Source organism: Apis cerana, linkage group LG9, assembly GCF_029169275.1.
Source record: "Apis cerana isolate GH-2021 linkage group LG9, AcerK_1.0, whole genome shotgun sequence".
Lineage (NCBI taxonomy): Eukaryota > Metazoa > Arthropoda > Insecta > Hymenoptera > Apidae > Apis > Apis cerana.
Window position 1 is genome coordinate 9,541,049 of NC_083860.1, and position 21,916 is coordinate 9,562,964.

The 21,916-nt window shown below is 30.7% G+C and overlaps 1 long non-coding RNA gene across 1 annotated transcript; it reads right to left on the reverse strand.

Annotated features, from left to right (window-relative positions):
* Positions 1 to 10,691: 10,691 nt before the first annotated feature.
* On the reverse strand, positions 10,692 to 16,208 carry LOC133666678 (uncharacterized). The gene is made up of 3 exons (XR_009831155.1): positions 15,092 to 16,208; positions 12,925 to 13,037; positions 10,692 to 12,619 (listed from the first exon to the last, which is right to left on the reverse strand). It is a non-coding gene; the product is annotated as an uncharacterized LOC133666678 (long non-coding RNA).
* Positions 16,209 to 21,916: the final 5,708 nt, after the last annotated feature.

Consider the following 21,916-nt stretch of genomic DNA (forward strand, 5'->3'; position numbering starts at 1 on the left):
CATTAATTTCATCTATTTAATTAACATCCTTAATTCTAAATGCATGCACTTAATTCTAAATATATTTTATTCAATATTCTTTTATGATCTTTGCTCCTATAGAGAATTCTGAAACAAATTTAAATATCAGTTTAAAATATTTCAATCATTCTATCTATTCTAAAAATTATTTTTATATCCTTACTTACATAATAATTAAATATTTTGTTTAAAACTCCTGCCCTTTTCAAATTGAAAATTTGAAGGATTCTTTTCATAATTCATCCATAACATCCATAATATTCATACAAACAACATAAATTTAAAACAAAAATGAAAGAATTTTAATTTTTTTTAGAAAAGATTTACCAAATAAACCACATGTACCCAGAGAAAATGCAAATGAGGATATATCAACAATGACTAATAAACGAAGTCACATAACTGTTAAATATTAAGGATTTGATTTTAAATAAGGAAGTTTAAGAATGCAAACCATATATGATCGATAAATAGGATTAATTAAATTATTCTATAAAACTTTAAATCAGAATAAGGAAAGCGAGGATATCTTTCAATAAAAGGAAAATAAAAACATTAAATAAAATCAATTTAAATCCTAAAAAATTAAATATTTGATCCTATCTAATATAAGAAATGAAAAAATTTTCAGACGATATTTTTTTTATTTTATTCCGTTGGAAAAATTCCTAAAACAGAATATATAACAGAATTAATAAAATTCAATAAAAATAGGTTTCAAATAAAGATCAAATATCATTTCGTAATTATCCTTTTTTTTTATTTATTTTTTCAAATTCATATCTGTAACAAATTCAATTATTCGATTAGTAATTACAAATAATTTATATTTAAGAAAAAAATATTAATTATTGAAGAAAAATTAAATTATTAAAATATTGTTAAGTAATTCATAATTTTAAATAAGACATTCACTTGTCTGTCTAGAAAAAAAAATTTTACTTTTTAGGATTTAATACATAACAATCTTTAACAGTATTTTCAATAACAAATGCTTTTAATAAAGGGATGCTGAAAAGAAAAAGAGGTAACCAGAAGAGCTACCATAATACCAATTATAAACCCGAACAAACCGTGAAATTTTTTTTCTATTTCGCAACACTAATATACTAAATTTTTCAAAGAAAACCCGAAGAGTGCTTTATTATATTTGCAATGGAATTCTTAATTAATAAAAAAAAAATAAAAAAAAATAAAAGATTCATGAAAGCATATATTCTTAGTATAATGCTTATTTACAAAATTCTAATAAATTACTCTATGCACTCATATTTTATTAAACGCAACACTAATTACGGAATATTGTAGCCATTTTAAAGGCTACCGTCGTATGATCACCTTTGTGCAACTTTTTTAGTTGCAATTAGATGAACCAAATACAAAAACACTTCCACAATTCAAGTGGAAGAAGCATGGACAATATTTGTGAACGCAATACTACTATATAAAACACGATCATTCGTTAACGCAACACTACTGTAAAAAACGCGATCATTTATTAACGCAACACTAATTCTTAAAGTGAATTTAATATTATTATATTAATTAATAAAATTTACTATTATTCTATTATATAAATGAAAAATTATTTCAAATATCTCGATATTATAAATAATACTATAAGATATTAAGGTATATAAATTCAAAATTAAATTAAAAAAAAGTAATAAAAAATTGACTAATTCATAATCAAACTAATTAAAAAATGCAACAAACAAACGCGATCATCATTTTATCCCAACTAATTCAAAACGCGAGATTTGTAAACGCAACACTAATTCAACCCGTACTTTATTTGTAAGCGCAACACTAATGCAAAACCGAATTGTCCATTGATAACTGAATCTGATGGGCCGGCATGCAAAACGGCCATACGATACAACAACAATTACTACATATTACTAAAACGAGCACAGTGACAAAGTAATAACAATGACTTCCCATTCTTTGAACTGAAAAGAAAATCCAAAAAATGAGAAGCCATTCGTTGCAGCCCTCTTCGTGACAGTTTGTCGGGCCTCTTCGGTCTTCCTCCTTCGGGCGCAATGCCCGCTGAAACTTAAATCTAGGCTCGAGATTCCCTAATCGCTAATAAAAAAAAAAAACAAAGAAATAAAAAAAAGACTAATTGCACGAAAGTTAAGCATACATGGACGACCAACGATCGCAATAATCGTTGTCCGTACATGTATAAAATCTCGAGCACAACGTTCGTTTCGAAATTTATTTCACGCGATCACGACCGCGGAATTCGAAAAAATCGATAAGCAAAACCAGAAACGAATGGCACTGTCCATTCATCTCAGCTTCACCCTCGATTTTTCAAATTTGATTTCCTGAAACAGATTGTCACGCGAAAACGCGCCTACCCGATCGGAGACTGTGACAATCTGCCCGGCCCTACCTACTTATATATATAATTAACAGTCATACCAGAAGTATACTACCTATCCTACCTAACTCTATATTTAAAAAATGGCAAAACAGGCACACCAACACACTCGTTCCACGTTTCTCACTCATAATACTCGGGCGCAAATGCCTACACTAGGGAAAGTGTCCCGGAACACCTCCGACACCCGAGCTTGGCATACATCTTTCACACTCTAAGTTTACGTACCGTTTTCCTGAAATCGACTGACGATGGCTAGTGATCATTGCGTGAAACGCGATAAAAATACGTGTATTCTAGATTAAATGATACTAAATTTAAATCATTATTATTATTTTAAATATTATTAGAAGATTAAAGATTAGAAATAATATTATATTCGCAACATTTAATTGCAACTATATAATATTTTGATTGTGAATTGTAATTGAATTATTAATAATAAAGGATAATAATAATAATTGAAACGACGCAATTCCACAACCTAATCACACACACAATGTGGAAAATACGTCGTGCACGATTCACTAATGCATTGTCAGTCGCTGAAAAATTTTTATTAGCTTATGAATTAAGATCATCATGTCCAGTGCCTTTCTCTCACGCAAGTAGCACCTGGGCACGTGAGTGAGTTCCTGGCAATGAACATGGAAGGATTAAATCTGAAAATCCTAAGCTAAAAAGATATTAATGTATTTATTTTTTATCTAACGGGTTAATATTCTTTGACTTTGCATTATATTCTTTATATACATTATATTTCAAATAAATGTGACTAAATTTTATATATAGTATAAATATAATATTTTATTCTATTAATATTTGATAAATTATAATAATATTAATATATGAATGAAAAAATTATTTCTGATTCTATTTTACTGATTTAATAAGTTGTTAAAATTAAGCATATTATATATAATAAAAAAAGAATTTTTAAAATTTACTACAATAATAATAAATATTAAAATGAAAATATTCTCAGGCGATTCCTTTATCAGAGTACATTTTCGAAAAATAGTATTCAAAATTTACTGCTCTGATTCTGAAATCTACGTGTCGCGAAATGTCTTCTTGCGTATAAAGTTTAATTTATATTTATATAAAAAAATTGAAACTTTACTACTTATATGTTATACTGAAATTCATTACATGATCAAATAACATGAATATAAATATTATTAAGCAAAAAGAATAAAAATAATTTATTATCGCATTAACGATAATAAACTATTTTACATACATATAATATTGTAATGAAATCAGTAGATCCGATCTTTCCATTACTAAATTCAAGTTAGCATTCATAAGTATTCATTTATATTAAGTATTATTTATTACTCATATAATTTTATTTTAAATTATAATAATTCAAATTAATTATTGTATTTTATTAGTATATTAATATATATTTTATTATTAGAAAATTGCTAATAACATTATTTAAAAAAATGAAACGCAAGAAAACCCTGACCTGAACTAATAAATAAAACAAAAGAAATAAATGTTATTACTCACTGGTATTATAAATAAATACCAGCGGTCACTGTGCTCGTGCAAAATTCTACGATACAACCAATCACCCGTGTCGATTCGGATTCTTTCATCCTACGACATGATTGAGTGATCGGAGAAATTAAAATGCATGCGACTCACCGTATGATGCGACGATCATTGCTGTGAACAGAATGTATGTGTGTGTGGGCACAGAAGTTATTGAGAAGAAAGTCGTTATCAGATAGAAGAATGTGAAATTTAGCAGGAATCTGTACAAAACAAGAATAATTTAATTTAAAAAACATTCTAATTATTTGAAAGAATTGAAATAATGAAATATTAAACTAGTAAATATGTAATTATGATATAATATTGAAATTCTAATAATATTTTAATAAAAATAAAAATTAAAACTCTAATATAAAAATTTAACATTTAATAATTTAGAAAGAACAAAAAATAGTTACCTCTTCGCGTGATAGATCTTATATTCTTCATGCACTGATTTTATTCTATATCGAAAATGAATATTTATAAAAAAAAAAATAAAAAAAAGAAACTAATAATGTATAATTGATGAACAAATACTGACTCTACTTTTGTATTTGATTAAATTCTTGATTAAATTTTAATTAAATTTGCACTAAAAGACATTAAATATGATAAAACACTAATATAACTTTATAATATATAAAGATATTAATTTTAACACTGATTCTATTCACCGCATTGCACGCAGTTATAACACTTTCTGAAATTCTGAAATTAATATTAAATTAATAAATAGAAGAGAGATAGAAGATAGAAGAAAAAGTAATATTTTTCTTCTTTCTAATATCAAATATTTATTCTAAAAATATTGATTTTTTATTTTAAATTGATTAATGAATTATAAATAAAAAATATTTATGAAAATTTTTTATAAATACTTAAAAATAAAATGTTCATTATCAAAATTTAAAATTCGCTTTCTAGTAATAAACTACCAAATTTCTCATAAATTTTTAATTTTTTTCTATTTCTTTTAATCAAAATGTAAGTTCATTATGAATTACTCAACAAATGATCTAATAAAATAAAATAAAATACATACGAAATATTAAATTTTACTGCATCTCCAAGAATAGACATCCATATTGGAATTTTTCCCGCCTTCGAGAGACATGACGATACCAATTAAACCTGTATAAATCAAAAAAAAATCAAAATGAAAAAAATATATAACATTAAAGTAATTTATAATTTGTAAAAATTCTAATAATATTGAATAAAATATCACAAGATATTAATTATTAAGCATAAACAATGAGAAAATAAATATTACGAACTAAACGGAATATACATCACGAGAAAATTTCAAACGTCTAATCATTACGACTTGTCGACAAATAATGGTATTTCGTGACTCTATTCGAATACATTACAAAGGAGAGGGGATACGCCACGTTCTTGAAACATAACATAAGAACATAACATAAGAAATGTTTTCAACCTCGAGCGAAATATAGATAAGAGAAGAAAAAAATTAACAATACGCGAAACCGTTATACACAGAGATATATATATATAGAAAAAAAATATGCGTCACTTAAATAATTCTCATAAAATTGATCGCAATTAATTTCCTTTTTTTCAACAAAAGAAAATTAAAAATATAAAAATAAATATTAATGTCAAACAAATATTAAAATATTATATTATAATATTATTAATAATATTATAATAATATTAAAATTATATTAAAATGAAATAATATCTGGTTTTTCTCGAAATATTTGGATATTAAAAGCTATTAGTGACGTAATAAATAAATGAACAATCGAAATGAAAGTACATTTATCGTAACACTGTTCAATTATGATACAATAAACAAACACATATTGATTAAATAAGATTTAATAATCCATAATTAAACTTAATAATAATAATATAATATCCTATCGATGAAAATTTTACGTAATTACGTACCTTAACTGATGAAACACAACCTGTCACCACAATTTTCAACTGTAGACTGATGGTATGCGCACTACAATGCGCATTGATTCATTTTATGGTTAATTCTTAATAGTTTTCTGATTGGCTAGAATTGCGCGGTTTCTTATTTCAAATCCGCGCGAAAATTAAAATAAGTATTATATAATATATCTTAATTATGTTTTAATTGCAAAAATCAAGCTTTATTGTTTATTTATGGTTTATGATTGATATTAAAACTTTTTCTGTTTTCTGAAATATCAATAATTAACTAATAATTTATATAGAAATCAAATTTCAAATCAATATCTAAAATTGAGTTAATTGATTAAATTATAATAATAAATAATAATCAAAAATAAATATTAAATTAATATCATATCAAATATTATCTTAAAAATATAATATATAATTCTTATATAATCTTTAATTTATATTTTTAATATTTCAAAATTTCACATTTTTTAAAAATTTAAATTTTAAAAATTTTTATACAATATAACATGGAATATGTTTATTAATTATTAATTATTTTATAGTTAAATATTTATTTTGAAAATTTTGATCTGAAAATTTTCCTTTAAAGATGTTTTAATAATATAAGATTGAAATATAATAAAATAATTGAACATAGAAATTAAATAGAAAAATAAATCAGAAAGTTATGACAAAAAGATTATTTTTTTATCATATAATATTGAAATTGAAATTATATAATTTTTTCATAAAATAGATTGAAATAAAGGAAAAAATTCTTTATTCATAACATATAAATGTTATGAATCATAATAATTAAATTAAATTATAATATGTTTGAAAATATAATTTTCTCTTTACAATTTTAATTTCCTTTATAACAATTAATAAATTATTAATCCTTTTTTTATAAGATATTTAAATCACAATTATTTTAAAAATGTAATATAATATTTAGTTTGTTAATTTTTAATATATTCAATTTTTAATTTATTACTTTTAATTTACAATTTTTAAATTTTGTGTTAAATTTTTATTTCATTGCAAATTTTATGTTAAGTTTTTCTTTCATGTATATTTTTTATAATACAATTTAACATTTAACATTTATTTTAATTGCATTAATTTTTTTTTTTATGTTCTAACTTCTTTTGATTTCTTTTAGGTTAAGTTCTTTTTCCATTTTTCTCTAATTTAATTATGTATTACATTCTATATTTCTATATTTCTATATATTTATATTTCTATATTTATTCATTATAAATATATTTAAATTATTAGTTTTTTAGTTAAATTCTTTTCTTACATGTAGCAATTTTATTATATTTAATTAATTTTTATGTTATATTTATTTTTCCTTTATATTTTTTATAATTCAATTAATATTTGTCTTAAATTCTTTTTTTATGTTCTAACTTCTTTTGATTTAAGTTAAATTAAGTTAATTTAACTTTTAAATTAAATTCTTTTTTTATGCTTCAATTTTCTCTGAGTTATAATAATTGATTTTTCTATTTTATACTTTTATGTTTATTTATTATTTATTTATTGCAATTTTCTTAAATTTAATTAATTGTTATGTTACATTTTTTTAATAATTATTTTTTCAATATAACTATTATATGTATTCAATTATTTTTTACATGTTTTTAATTGGAATTATTTGGAATTATTAAATTTCTATATTAATTTCTTTTTATGTTTTATTTAGTTTTATTCAAATTCTTTCTTATGTTTTTTGATTTAATTAATTTTTATGTTAAATTTTTTTTATATACTTCTTTTTTACATACTTATTGTCTTTTTTTTTTCATTCTTATTTATTTTTCTCTTTTATTCTCTTCCCTTTTTTGTTATTCTCCACTCTTCTTTATCATTCTCCATCTATTTTATCATTATTCTTCTTTGTAAGTTCTTTCTTTGTCATTCTTTCTCTTCCTTTATCTTTTTTTCTTTTGTCATCCATTTCTTCCATGTTCTTTGTTATGCTTCTCCGTTTTTATCAATTTCTCTTTCTTTTGTTTTATTAATTTTTCTTTCCTCTTTTCTTATTATATATTAATTTATTTTTATGGATTTCTCTTTCTATCATCCTTTATTAACTCCTACTTCTCTATTTCTTTATTAATTCATTTTTAGCTTTATCAATTTCTTAGCTTTATCAATTCTTCCTCTCTATCTTTACAAATTCTTTTTATTTCTTATATTTATCCTTTTTTTAATTTTTTTATATTAATTCCTTCTTTTCCTTTTCTTGGTAAGAAGAAGAATGTCAAAGGAGAATGGAGATGGAGAATATAACAAAGAAGATTGTAATAACAAGAAAGATGGGCAAGAAGGATGACCAACGGATAACCAAGAGTAACAGAAAGAAAAACAAAACAGAAGATACAAAACAAAATAATATATGTAGATGACAAAACAAGAAGGAGATAGATGATAAAAAGAGATGAGGATAATAAAGAAAAAGAACAAAGAAAATGAATAAAAAAGGGAAAAGAAAATGGCAAAGAAGATGAATAATGATAAATAAAAGATGAGAATAAGAATGAAGGGAAGTCAGAAGGAGATGTTAAAAAAGATTGATCACAAAAGAAAAAAAATGTTATCTAAGAAGAAAGTTAATATATAGTTGATATGTATATATATATACATATATTAATTATAATTGATTGATTTTTATATATTATTTTCTTATGTTTCACATTTTTATAATTTATTTAACAATTAAAATTGAATTCTTTAGTTTTAATTTTATCAAATTTAATTATTTTTATTTTTCAACTTTTTTAAATATATTTAAATTTTTTTATGTTTTCTTTTTTTATAAATATATGTTTTCTATTAAATTTCTTTTTTGTTTTATTTTAGATTTATTATTTAATTTAATTAATCTTCATATTAAAGTATACAACTTATTATTATTTCTCTTACTTAATTTTACTATTTTATTAAATTAAATTTAATAAGTTTATTATATTTTTAAGTATAGATTTTGCAGAACTTTGATATATATATATATATATATATATATATATATATATATATCAATAATTAATATATATAATACATGTTAGTAGTAATTAATATGTATTATATATTTCAATTTTCGGCGCGATTTTGAACGAATAAGCAAGCATTCTGCTTTAGCCAATCAGAACGTTTCTAGATGATACTAATCCTGTCATTTTTCTGTTGGAATTCCTTACAATGTGACGCATTACCTCAAGACACGTGCTTTGTTTTAGAAGTAAGTTATTTTATTTTTATTCTTACCAAATTTATCAATTATTATTAACTTTATTACCAAATTTAATAATGCAGTGAACGAAATATAGTGAACGAAAGTAATTAATTTCTTAAATTTCTTTGTTCTTCGATTGTTCATTTATCTATTGTGTCATTAATAGTTTCTTTCTATCGAAATATTTCGAAAATTTGAAATCGGATATTGTTTCATTGTAATTTTAATATTACACATTTATTTTTATTAATTATCGTTTAATTATCAGAATGATTTTGTCAGTATAACGATTTATAACGATTAGAGATGCACGATTAATAAATTCGATATACAAGTTGAATAATCGAACAATTTTTCTGTAAAATAAGTAAATAGTTTTAATTATATTAACAAAAATACAAGGAATGTGTTTCTATTGGCTTTTTAGCAATTTTATTTTATGAAACCGAATTATTTAAATGATGCACATTTCTTTTCTAAAAATATATGTAATTATTTTGTATATTATTTATATATTTTTATCTTCCTCTTTCGTTTATAATATTTTGCATGAAGCTGAAAATATAATATTGTATTTGCAAGAAATTTGAAGTTCATGTTCAAAGTCATTTTGATTCGTTGTCGAATTGCCAAGTGTACTCCTCCAATTCGATAAATTGAATTGAGAGATATTATTTCACAACAGGTTTTTAATGGTTAGAATTTAAAATTTTCTCGAAATGTGTTGTCTATTTAGTGCGTAAAATATTTACGTATTTTTATAACTGTTTCTTTATTGTGTACTTTTATTTAATTAATATATTTTTATTCAATATTTTATTCAATATTATTAAAATTAGTTATTCTTTGACAATTAAATTATTTTGATTTCTTTATTTACCTATAATTCGATTGTCGAGGTACAGATAATTTATACTATGAATTTTTATTTAACTTGGTTGCTACGATAATATTATATATTTAATATTATTTTAATTTTACAGATTTTATTTACTTATTAAAGAATTTTGATTTTCTTTTGTGCAGATTTAATCTACGACGTCATATAATTCTCAAAGCTGAGAAAAATTCCAGTATATATGTCATATTCTTGTGTAAAGTTTGAAATTTCGTATGTATATATTTTTATTTTATTTAATCATTAATGATTATAATTAATTATAAGTAATTTATAATAAAATTACATTTTGATTAAAAGAAATTGAAAAAAAATTAAAAGTTTATATGTAATTTTAATAGTTTATTACTAGAAAACAAATTTTAAATTGTGTCAGATATTCATAAATATTTAGTACAACATTTTTATTTAATTTTATTTTTATTTATAACTAGTTATAAAAAGAATTACTTAAAAAAGAAACATATTTTCAGAAATAGTTAATAAAAAAAAAAAAGAAAAATATTAAAAAAATATATTGCTGTTTCTTTTACTTTATATCACTCAATATTAATTTAGAAAAATTTGTGTCTATATTGTACATACAATAGTACATACAATACAATAGAATTAAAATTTGCTTTGCATAGTATATTTAATATTTTTTAGAATATAATTACTTTAAAATTAATTAAAATACTCAAATACAAAAGTAGAGTCAATGTTTATTTATCGATTACACAGACATGTTATTGATTTATTTTTATTTATTTATTTATTTTCTTTATACATATTCGTTTTTGGTACAGGTTAAAATCAATGCATAGAAAACGTTAGACTTAACATTCAGCGCCATCTCTCGATTATTTTTAGAAATACTTTTTTAGAAAAATATTTTTACTCAAGAGATAAGCATTGATATTTAATTCTTCTATCTTGTTCTTTTAAAGAAATATTTTCGATATTCAATAGATGGCACTGATTGTTGATGAATTTTTCTCTGTCTTGCTCCTGCTATTTTCTCTCCTTTCTTTATGTTTCATTTGTCGCACTATGAAGGTAGTCTTAATTTCACAATTTTTATATTATTTCTATTCTTTTCTTTGTACTTACTTTCTTTCTGTTTATACTTGCTTTGTAAGATTTATAAGAAATTTTAATAGTTCCATAAATGATTTTAATATCTGATTTACTTGATTGTTTTCATTTATTTTTTTAGATTAAAAATTTTAATAGTTTATTCGAATTATTATTATTTAAAAAATTATTATATCCAATTCATTGTATATTAAATTTTGAATTTTGATGAATATTCGAATATACTATATTTCACAAGTAAATATAAGAATATTGGCAACTCTGTGTAATTACAAATACTAATATAAAGTATATTTTTACATTACAAATTAAATTGCAGAATGCGAGTGATATGTTTATGGTGATAAAATTTGAGTTACATCTGTATAAATGTAACGTCGTATCAATCGTCATGATGTTGGGGAAAATTGAGACGTGAGTTACAACGATAAAACGTAAGTCAAATTTTAATTCTTCAATCTAATTTTGAAACGATTTATTTTCTAAGTTTTATTGATCAAAGAACTAATGATATCCAATAACTTCGCGAAAAAATAAAATTCTATAGAAATTTTCGAACAGTCAATGCGAATTGATCGAATCGATTGAATCGATTGAATCGGTGAAACATATTATCAACAATTTCATTTTGCCCATGATGTCGTAACCAAACGAATTGGAAAACGTCGCATTTTCCATCGTTCCGTAATAATATGATAAATTTTGCGATCAATTTGTCGAGCCATGTAGATATGTGGATATTCTATTAAACGAAACAATGACACGTTTCATGTAAATAAACGCGAGTGTCGTGATCGGTAACCATGGATCGGCATTTTTATTTAAATCCTTCGATTCGATTCCGTGGCTAGCCAGGTAAAATTATTATTCAATGGCTAACGTTAACAAACACATGCCGATACTCTCTAGTAATTATCCAAACCGACATTCTCCATTTTCGTAAAATTATCGGCGAGATACAACGTGGATACGGTCTGCACACGAACACGCGTATATGGTATCGAATTATCGTTACCTCGGCTACACGATGACGTTGAAAAGATATTATTCCTCGGCTTTAAAATTTTAATCAAAATAGCATGAATGATCATTCGCCAGTCATAGATATTCAACAACGGATCGATGCGTATTTATTCTAAATGATTATACGTATCGAAAGGTAAGTACAAAAATTATCGCTTTTATTTTTGTAATCAGAGTATAAAAATTTGTGCAAAAAATTTGAGGCCGTCGGCTGATCAGTGTACTTTTTTTTCTCGTTGCACGAGATTTCCAATTAAATAAATATTTACAATTGGACCGAGTTCGATTGCTCGATTCGTTGAATTTAACAATATGGAATTTTGTCTGAACATTCCAATTAATTGTTGTTTCTTTTTTACGTATACGGATGTACGTACAATTATGAAATTATTCAAATAAATTTAAACAAATAAATAACGATTTCACAATAACAATGTCCACGCGATGTCCGACAGTTTCGATGAGTAGTCTTCTTTAGACGATCTCGCCTTTCAGGCTCTTTCCACAGAATTTACTGCAGCAAAAGAGAGAGAGAAAGAAATATAATAATGAAACGACATTTAAATTACAATAACATTAAGCGAACGAAATAAATAAGAATTATCTCGAAACGAGATTGTATCGTCGAATTGATAGATCGCATATGATAAAAATTAAATCGATAAAATAGAAATGAGAAACAAAAGAGATTTTAATAAACGATATGATATAATTATCACTTTCGAGAACACGTTCTTTCGTCACGTTCTATTGTTCAACGTATAATTAATGGATATATACTATATAGCTCGTTTTTTTTTCTTCTCACGAAATACTTACTAATAGAGAAGTGTGGGTATAAGTACAATTAACACCGGCGCGGAAACGCAAAACATCACTGTTATAAGAATCGCCGGGACGGACATGGTGGTCTTTATCACTGTAGGGGTTTGCTGCAACATGTGTAAAAAAATTCTAATCTAAATAATTCGAGTTGAACGAGTTAAGCGCAGTTTTTTTTCTTTCTCGCGGAAGAGCACGACAGTAACCACGATCGAGTTTCAAAGTGTTAACACGAGTATTATTCGACGTAGTTGGTATTCTCAACATGCGTCGGATAAGAAAACATTAATCCGTTAAGTAGCGATAACACAACGAAACTTCGTAATCCAGGATGCAAATATTCTCCGGGGAATATTCTTCTTCGTCCCTTCGTTTCCGATCCCAAAGTTTCCAGCCTTTATTCCGTCCAACCAAATGCGAGAACTAACGAGACAAACAAAATTTCAACATTGGTCCATTCTTCCCCAAGAATTGGTCGATAATTAACCGAACAGGGGAAACTTTCTTATTCCCTCCGATGTTGAAACTCGAGGAAAGAATTCTCTCCTAAAATCACGTTAACCCTATGCCGAGTTTCTTTGATTTATATTTCTCTCGTATAAAAGTCGGACATCGATTCATTAGAATGTAAACACCAAGTTTTCCGAAGGAACGAAGAAAATTGTTCGCGAGAATTCTCCCTAAAGCATTGAAATAACGAAATAACTTTCTCCAACAATATTTGCCTTTCTTTCTTTCTTTCTTTTTTTTTTCAATGGCGAGAGAGAAGCTCGATAAACGAGTATCGAAATTGAAATCTGCCGGCTTAGGCCGGCACCTCACGTTTTCATAAACCTACCGTCTATGTTTAAAAGATATTCGGGTTATTTCTTCGACGAGAAAAATCCAATAATTCCATCAATTTGTCCGATAACTTATTTCACGTTGCGACGATACTTCCATCCAATTAAATTTCAATATCTGAAAACAAATCTTTTCCTACTCCAAACGGGAGGAACCTAATTCCTCGAGAACATTTCCCTTCATTCTATACGTAATTTCTATACGTAGACGAGGAGCGAGGATTTCAATCCGTATCGCGCGAAGATAAGGCACGACCTCGAGATTTCTCTGCGAAATCGAGTTAATTCCATTGGCCGGCCCCCGTTTGTCCCGGTGCTCTCATTAAAAGTTGGCCGCCCGGTTCTTATATTGTTTAACTTGCCTCGTTTGAATCGCGCGACCCGGAAACGCAATATCGGCCGCGTGAACAGCTTGATCACGCGACAACGATGGAAAACGGAAGTTTTCCGAACTTTTTGAAAACTTTATGAGATTCGCGCGCCAATAATCGTGTAAAACGTGACGAACTGGATGAACTTTCGTCTTTGGAAACCTTCTCCCCCGAGGAGAGCGTTCTACGCCTACTCACGAATTTCCCTTTACGAATTTAACGCGTCTCGAGAAGACGGGTGTCTGAGGAACGCTTCACTCGGCGATACGTTTTCCTTGCCAGCGTGTATTCACATGTCGACTAATATTTCGCGACGTTGCGAATTTGCCTCGTTTCAAACCACTACGCGTACTTAACCTGTTTGAAAATTCGCTCGACTTTGCGTGACCGGAGTTTGCACGTCTATTAACACTTTGGATACCGAATGGATTATTTAGCGCAATTATTCGTGGATCTAAATATAGGCGTTCGTCGGATCGTATTGATCGATCGCCGACTTATTTGATATTTTTCAAGTATAAGCGCGTATCGGCAATTTTGATAAGTTGCAATTACGATTGGATTGGAACGAAACGACGCTAATTCACGAATAATTCAATTTTCTCTGTAACTGTTAAAGTAGATCAATTTCTCCATTTACTCGATTTTTGTATGCTACATCGAATCCTATATTACACGAGAATTTGTTCATTTATTTAAATCACGATGGGAAATATGATCTGCAACACGATGATATATACATCTTAACGATAATTATCGAAATATCGTATAAAAAATTAATTTCTTCGACACGTTCATTAATTCTCATTAATCTCACCTATAATATCTACAACGTGGAGTAATGGAGCCACGAGGGGAAGACGAAGTATGATCAGTAAACCGGTGAAAGTAATTAATATTTGCACTATCACGTTCCTTAATTGGACGCGTTAGAGATGTGCAAATACGTACCGTGGTTTTTTCCGCCAGACAGAGAACGACGTGCGAGAGCAAGAGAAGTGAGAGCACGGCTCGCGAAAACATTTTGCTCGGCGAGAGCAAAGAACGAGTAGCAGAAAGTTTCTACCTGCACGTTATGACGTTACGTTGGTGAAAAAGTTCACAGCGGTGATAAAAACCGACCGATTGACGAATCAACCATTTCTACGCGTGATTTTATTGCCAACTCTGTCGACGTGGAAAGATTATCTTATCTGGTGCAAATAACTATGCGAAGCACGCATCTCTCACACAGTGTTGTGATACACACATGTGATTTCGCTTGCGAATCAACGCGAATATATCCGTGGTTATAAATAGAAAATTCTCCTCGTGTTCACGTTTAACGTCAAACTATTGTATCATGGACACATCTTTTTTGCTTTGTTACGTTTCGAGAAATGGGCATTATTGGCTCATTCTTTCGCTTCGTGCAATTACATTTATTAGATTCCCGCATACAGCTCGCCCCTTGGATTGCCGGGTAAATATCTCTCCAGTTATATTTCTCGAGAAATTGAAATCAAACAGAGAGTACGCTCGCAACTGCGCTTCCGCCCGACTTTTTATCGGGAACGTTTGATCCATCATCGCCGATTATATTGTATAATTGGAAAAGCAATCCTTTTTTTCCGTAGCCCTCCAACCTTTACCGACTCTTTGAAACAATTTAACACATTGCGAATACTCTGAAATCGGAGTAGGAAAGAGATATTTTATCGAGATCAAATCTTCGTAAAAAAAAAAAAAAAAAGAAAGAAAGAAAAAGAAAGAAAAAAAAATGGAGCAAGGATAAAAATTTTGATCGATCGATCGATAATTTTTCTTTTTTCCGTAACGAAAAAGCGTTAAGATTCTTTTATAGAGATAAACTTTTATACTTTAAAATAGGTTTTTTTTTTGTAAGTAATTTAAGTTCAAAAGTGAACGTTATTGTCACGATAGAAAGTAAACCGTGGCGCGTATGCATTCTAGCGATCGAGCGCATCCTCTCGACACCGTCGATAGGAAATTTCGAAACGGAAAAGGGGAAAAAAGAAGAAAACAAGGAAAAATGGAGGATCGATCGGGGGTGGCGGAGAAAGAGAAAAAGAGAGGCAGGAAAAAACGAAAACTGTACGGATACATCTGTTTCCGGCATTTTTTGCTTCTCATGCCACCGCTGAAGGCTCAAAGGACATCACCGGAAATTCCATACGCGCGCTGACTACCGCTACCATATCCCGCTCAATTTTCTCTCTTTTTATTTTACCGCCAATTTACATCGCCCTCTCTATCGAGCCTCGCTTCGTTACTGCTCACTGACCAAAGCTAATGGAATAACCGACGAATCGGTGAATTGGACTCTTTTTTTTTTTTTCTTCTTTTTCTTTTATTTTTATTTTTTTTTCTCTCTCCTTAACCACTTCCGTTGAAGCGTGTATTGCCGTGTGCGAGTTTCCGCTTCGACGAGATACAACGTGACTTTATACTTGGATCGGAAGACAAGGAAAAACGAAAATACGTTATTTCGAGCTCCGCTCGTACTTCCGGTCGTGAACGAACGAAACCTCGCACTTCGTTACAAGATATATGTACACGTGCACGCTCAAATTCTGAACGTTTGAAAATTGCACTTGAAAAATTTAAAGAAGGTGGGGAATGTTGAATGGCGAGCGTGAAATTGGAGAACGAGTGAAAAGAATTCGAATCGGAATTGAATTAATGAAAGAGTAATGATAAAACTGTATCGCGGCCAAGTTGCAAAGTTGTTCCCTCGCAGAGGGTCGAAGGGGAGAAAAACGATATGTAAAGTTAAGCAAAATGTGCGCGTGCTAGTGTGCTCGTATCCCGGCTGGCGCGCCAACTCAAAGACAGAATATGTGGGGGAGAAGGTCGGAGAGGTTGAAAAAGCCGGTACGTTCTGCTGGTGGAAATGCCAGGAACACAATATTTCCGCGTTTCCGGCTTTAAAAAACTCTGATTGTAGTTACGTAGATGTACGTTTGCATTTACGTGCGCGTATAATAAAACTAGAAGAATACCGATAAAGGGAGCACGCCACACTCGCGCGAAAAAGGAACGAAAGGTGGCAACTATACTATTTCCCATGCGGATTATGCAGACTTTCCTAAAAGTGGAGATTAAATTAAAATACTTAGCGGACGAATCGTGTGGAAAACGGTTTCCAATTTCCTCCTTCTTACTTCTCTCATCTTGACCGGTTCTTCTCTTTCGATCTTCGTACGCAACTATTCGTTTACCGCGCCTGAATTCGAATATTTTATTAAAAAATCTTCTCCGTTATCCCCTCTAAATTGCCTTTCCTCTCCGCCGCTTGTACAATAGCGTTTCTCATTTCGAAATGGCGCACGGAGAACAAGAGCGTCTACTTTTCCTTCCATTTTTACTTGTCCGAGATACACACGCGTGTCTTGGCCCGTCCCATTAAAAAACGATATCTGTATTTCCTCCCCCATTCCTGAATCCCTCCGTTCCATGCATATTCATCCCGGGCACGAAACTGGATTTTCCTTGGCGCCGCGGAAGCTCCGCGGCAAAAAACGGGACAAAACTTTTTTCCCTTGATGAAAGAACGCTCATCGCCTTTATTATGCTCTGATGCAAGACCCGTGTACGCAATCTTTCTTCCGCTGGATTCGAAACTTCCACACCTGCCCCGACCTGACTCGTCGTTCGACCGTTTCATCGGATTTTCTCCTCTTTCCATCTATATATATATATATTATATATCGGTAACGAAGATTTCCTGCGACGTCTCTGGAGATGCGGCGGTTTCTTGGAGGACTGGCATGATCACGGGCAAATACGTTGGCTTGCCTCTCGGACGAGGATGGAGGAAGGAGAAGAGAGGCCGTTCGCGAGGGAGAGAAAGGGGGGAAAGGAAGGGATGAGAGACACTTATCAATTTCATTTAATCCAACGTTTCCTTGCCGTTTGTTGCTCTCGATATATTACAAATTGTTTTGCCGATCCCCTCGAGGAGCCGCTTGCCCAGCGGACGGAGAAAATACTCGAGCTTTTCATTCCATAAAATTTGATAAAGTAAGACGTCGGTGTACGGAGGTACCCGAGGGAATTTCCCGTTATCGCGAATCGAAGATGGCACGAGTTAGCTCGATACCGGTCTCGATATCGATGACACGCTTGCCATACTACTCTCGAGACAGAGACAGCTTTCAAAACCTATCTATCGTGCACCGAGTTCCCTTGTTCTAACCTTAATTCAGTTAACGCTGTAGTTAGATTCGTGCCTCGAAAGTTTGCCACGAGTTTCTATACTGATATTATTGAGGAAATATTGTCGCGATTATCGTTGCGATTATTCATTAATATCTTCCTTTTATCTTCAAATTCGTGCGTGTTGTTCGCGATTAATTCGAGTGTTTATTTTGAAAAATATTTTAAAAATAGATTTTGCCCACTTGAACTCCGAAGTCTGAGAATTGTGAGAATATCTTCTTTAAAATCGCTTGGCGGGCACTCGCGATCATTTCTAATTACGCGATTGTATAATATTACGATGAATGGCGATTGTATCGAATTAAAATCTTAGATTCTTATAAGTTATATTAAGTTATATATATATGTTTCGCGACATGTGATACGCGTGTTTCTAACAAATGCGAATCACTTCATCTCACAGTGTTACTATTTTGGACGAAGGTATAAACTCGTAAATAGGGATTGGTTGCTCACATTTCGAGTCAAACACTCCCAGAATTTAACTGATGGAGGATTCCCGGTAAGCAGATACAGTGTTGTAGGTAGTAAGCAGACGAGGTATTTGCTTACTCTCGAATGTAATCGAAGCATAGAGCATTCTGTCGCGATTCAATATCACGTGTGCTATTAAACAATTTGTAATACGATCCCGTACGGTAATTGATGATACAATTTCTCTCGCGAACCTTGCGTTTCGCCCTTAAAATCGATCGACGATTTGATTTTTTTTCGATGGAATTGCTTCGTTATTTTAATTTTTAACGCACATGTTCTCATGGTTCTCTGAATTAACTGCTCCGATTTTTTCCCTCTAATAAATTCTATCTGCTGCGAGAATAAGACCATGCTGTCTCGTGAATTAAGAAAATATAGGAAACAGGGGATATCGAATTGGATCGAAACGAATTACATTATCATTTTACTTATTTCGCCTTACCTGCGACCAAGTTTCACGTGGAAAAATTTAACGATGGTACGCGAGAAACGCGTAGGAGGGAAAAACTAAAAATACACAGAGGGAACGCAGTGAAAATGTTGAGGCGTTGTTGCGACGATACGCGTAAGAGCGCATAAGTAGCGCTTTAACGGGAGAGTAATTAGAACAAAGATGTATTAAATTTCTGGCCTCGCAAAAAAAAGGAAAAAAATAAACGTTTAACAGCTCTTTAAAATGGTTTAGACGCGATGTTTGATTTACGATTTATGTACGCGAGGCCACTGTGTATTTTAACACGGGTACCGTGCTTTTTTTAAACCCCTTCCCCCCTCCATGGTGACGAGAAAAATCGCGTTCGTTCGACCCGCATAAGCTTTCGAAACGACGACGCGTCGCGTAACAAAAATGTACGACGAATGAACGCCGACGAGGCTTTTGATAAAAGCAATCGAGTTCATCCTCGGAACGGAATTAACGGAATTAGCGCGTGCCTTTCCGTGAAAATGTGTTGAATCTTGGAATTCGTTGGGTTCAGGAGCAGAGAATATCGATCGAGACCGTTTGACAGGAAACGATATCGGTACAACTGTATCCGTATGAGATCGCAAGGGTAGACTTTTCACTGCATTAACGTATTTATTTATCGTGGAATTCATCGGCCGGAATAATTAATCATCGATCAGAGAATTGGAGCAACGCGCGTGTAATTAATTCGAGCTACTTCTAATCACTGAATCGTCAATACGTACGAGTATTAATTGCGTGTTCGTGGCCCTCGATATTTTAACGATCGATATCGGAAGAACGATCAACCACTCGAAGACGAGTAACCGTTCGATGAGATTTCGGAGAGAATCGATCGAACCTTGGTATCCTTTATTGAATCGAGAGTGAAATACGATTGATGACACGAGGAGAGAACGCGATTCCGAGTGGATTCGTCCGCGGGAAGATCGATGACGAATGATCTCGATCGAATTCAGATACGAGGTGGCGATGCCTGAAGAGTTTTGGACGCGATTCACCTTGGAGACTTTTCTCGTTGGCCCTCTGGATAGCCACGATCTCGGTAGTTAACTTCGATTTCCGGTCGGAGGGTGAGCTCTCCTTTCTTTTCCATCGCAATCTCCGTGAGAAAATGAACGACCGGTATCTCTCGGTTCACCGGTCGAACGAGCAAACTTTTCCATTCCTTGGCGTTGATCCGCGATCATTGAGCCGGTGGAGACCTCTCAGACGCAGGATATTAAAAGTAGATTAAGATCTCCAACTTCCGACTCTAGATTCGATTCCAAGCCACGGATGGTGCATTATCCGATCGTTATCGGGGTTGGACACCGCGCGCGGCAAAAAGTCTTGCTGCAAATAAGTTCGCCGCCGATTGCCAAACGATCTATCGATTCTTCTCCATGTTTTAATCGAGGAACCAGAAAACGAGGAGGCCAGCGTAGAAGCAATTAAATTGTTGTAATTCTGATTCCGTGAAATTCCTTTCCATGTCGGAAAGGAACGAGTCGAACGTGACGGAATAAAGTTTTCGTAAAACTGTGTTATTCGAAATTCGAAACTCGTCCGTTCCAAGTGTATATACGAACGATAGAAGGAAATTATTTCGAAATTTGTAAACTGCGAGCGAAGTTGGTCCAATCGGGAATACATTTTAATTTATCTGGCGAGAAAGAAAAAAAGGGGGAAATTAATTCAAAGTATTTCTTGTAATACGATCTACGTTGCTCATAAATTTCAAGTCTCGCTTATTCATAAATTCACGAGGTACATAGTACGTATAAAATTAAATTAATTAACGGAAAAGATGAAAAGTGATGCGATAGAAATTGGTATCGAATTCGTAACGTAAGTTTTCATAATTATGGAACATATTTTTTTTAAAAAGATACCGTCCTCGTTAATCAGTAAACGGCAAAATTCGTTTCGTTTCGGGAAACTTTAATTCTCTGTTTACCCGTTCACGGCTTTTGCACGTCCGCCGGTAAACAGCTTGCAAGTTTTAATTGCCTTCTCGGCAATTTTTGCCGGGAGCGCGGTTAAAAAACCGAGAATTAAACCGTTCCCGTGATCAAGATTTTTGAAACCGGTTCGTCGTCGCGGGTCGTGGCCGGGTTTCGCGTTTCAAATCACGCGCCCCAAACATTCTTCTCCGGACGTGGCACATCGAGTAGAAAATTGCGGTTCTCCGGAAACGAAACTCGACAATTCGAGCCGAAGGAAAGAATGAAAGAAGATTATTCGAAAGTCGAAAGAAAGGGGAGCAGGGCCGAGGATCTGGACTTTAAAAAGTTGGCGGATTTTTCTCTATGGCGGAATTAGGAGAAGAATCAACGACTGTGTCGGCAAATCGAGGCTCGTTTGCGGCAATTTGTTTCACTTTGCGACCAGACTCGCACCCTCGCCCTATTTTCGGCCTCCTTTCGACGCTCGTTTAATTTTTCTCACCGAATCGCTTCGTAGTTCCTTTGTAGAAATCTATATTTCTTTTTTTCTCTCTCTCTCTCTTTTCTTTTATATCCATACAAATTTTGAGATTAATTGTCACGGTTATCCGTCCAAATAAATCTCTTGCATCGGATTTCTGATTCTATTACGATGAGAGGAAAAAAATCAACCATCAATTTCCG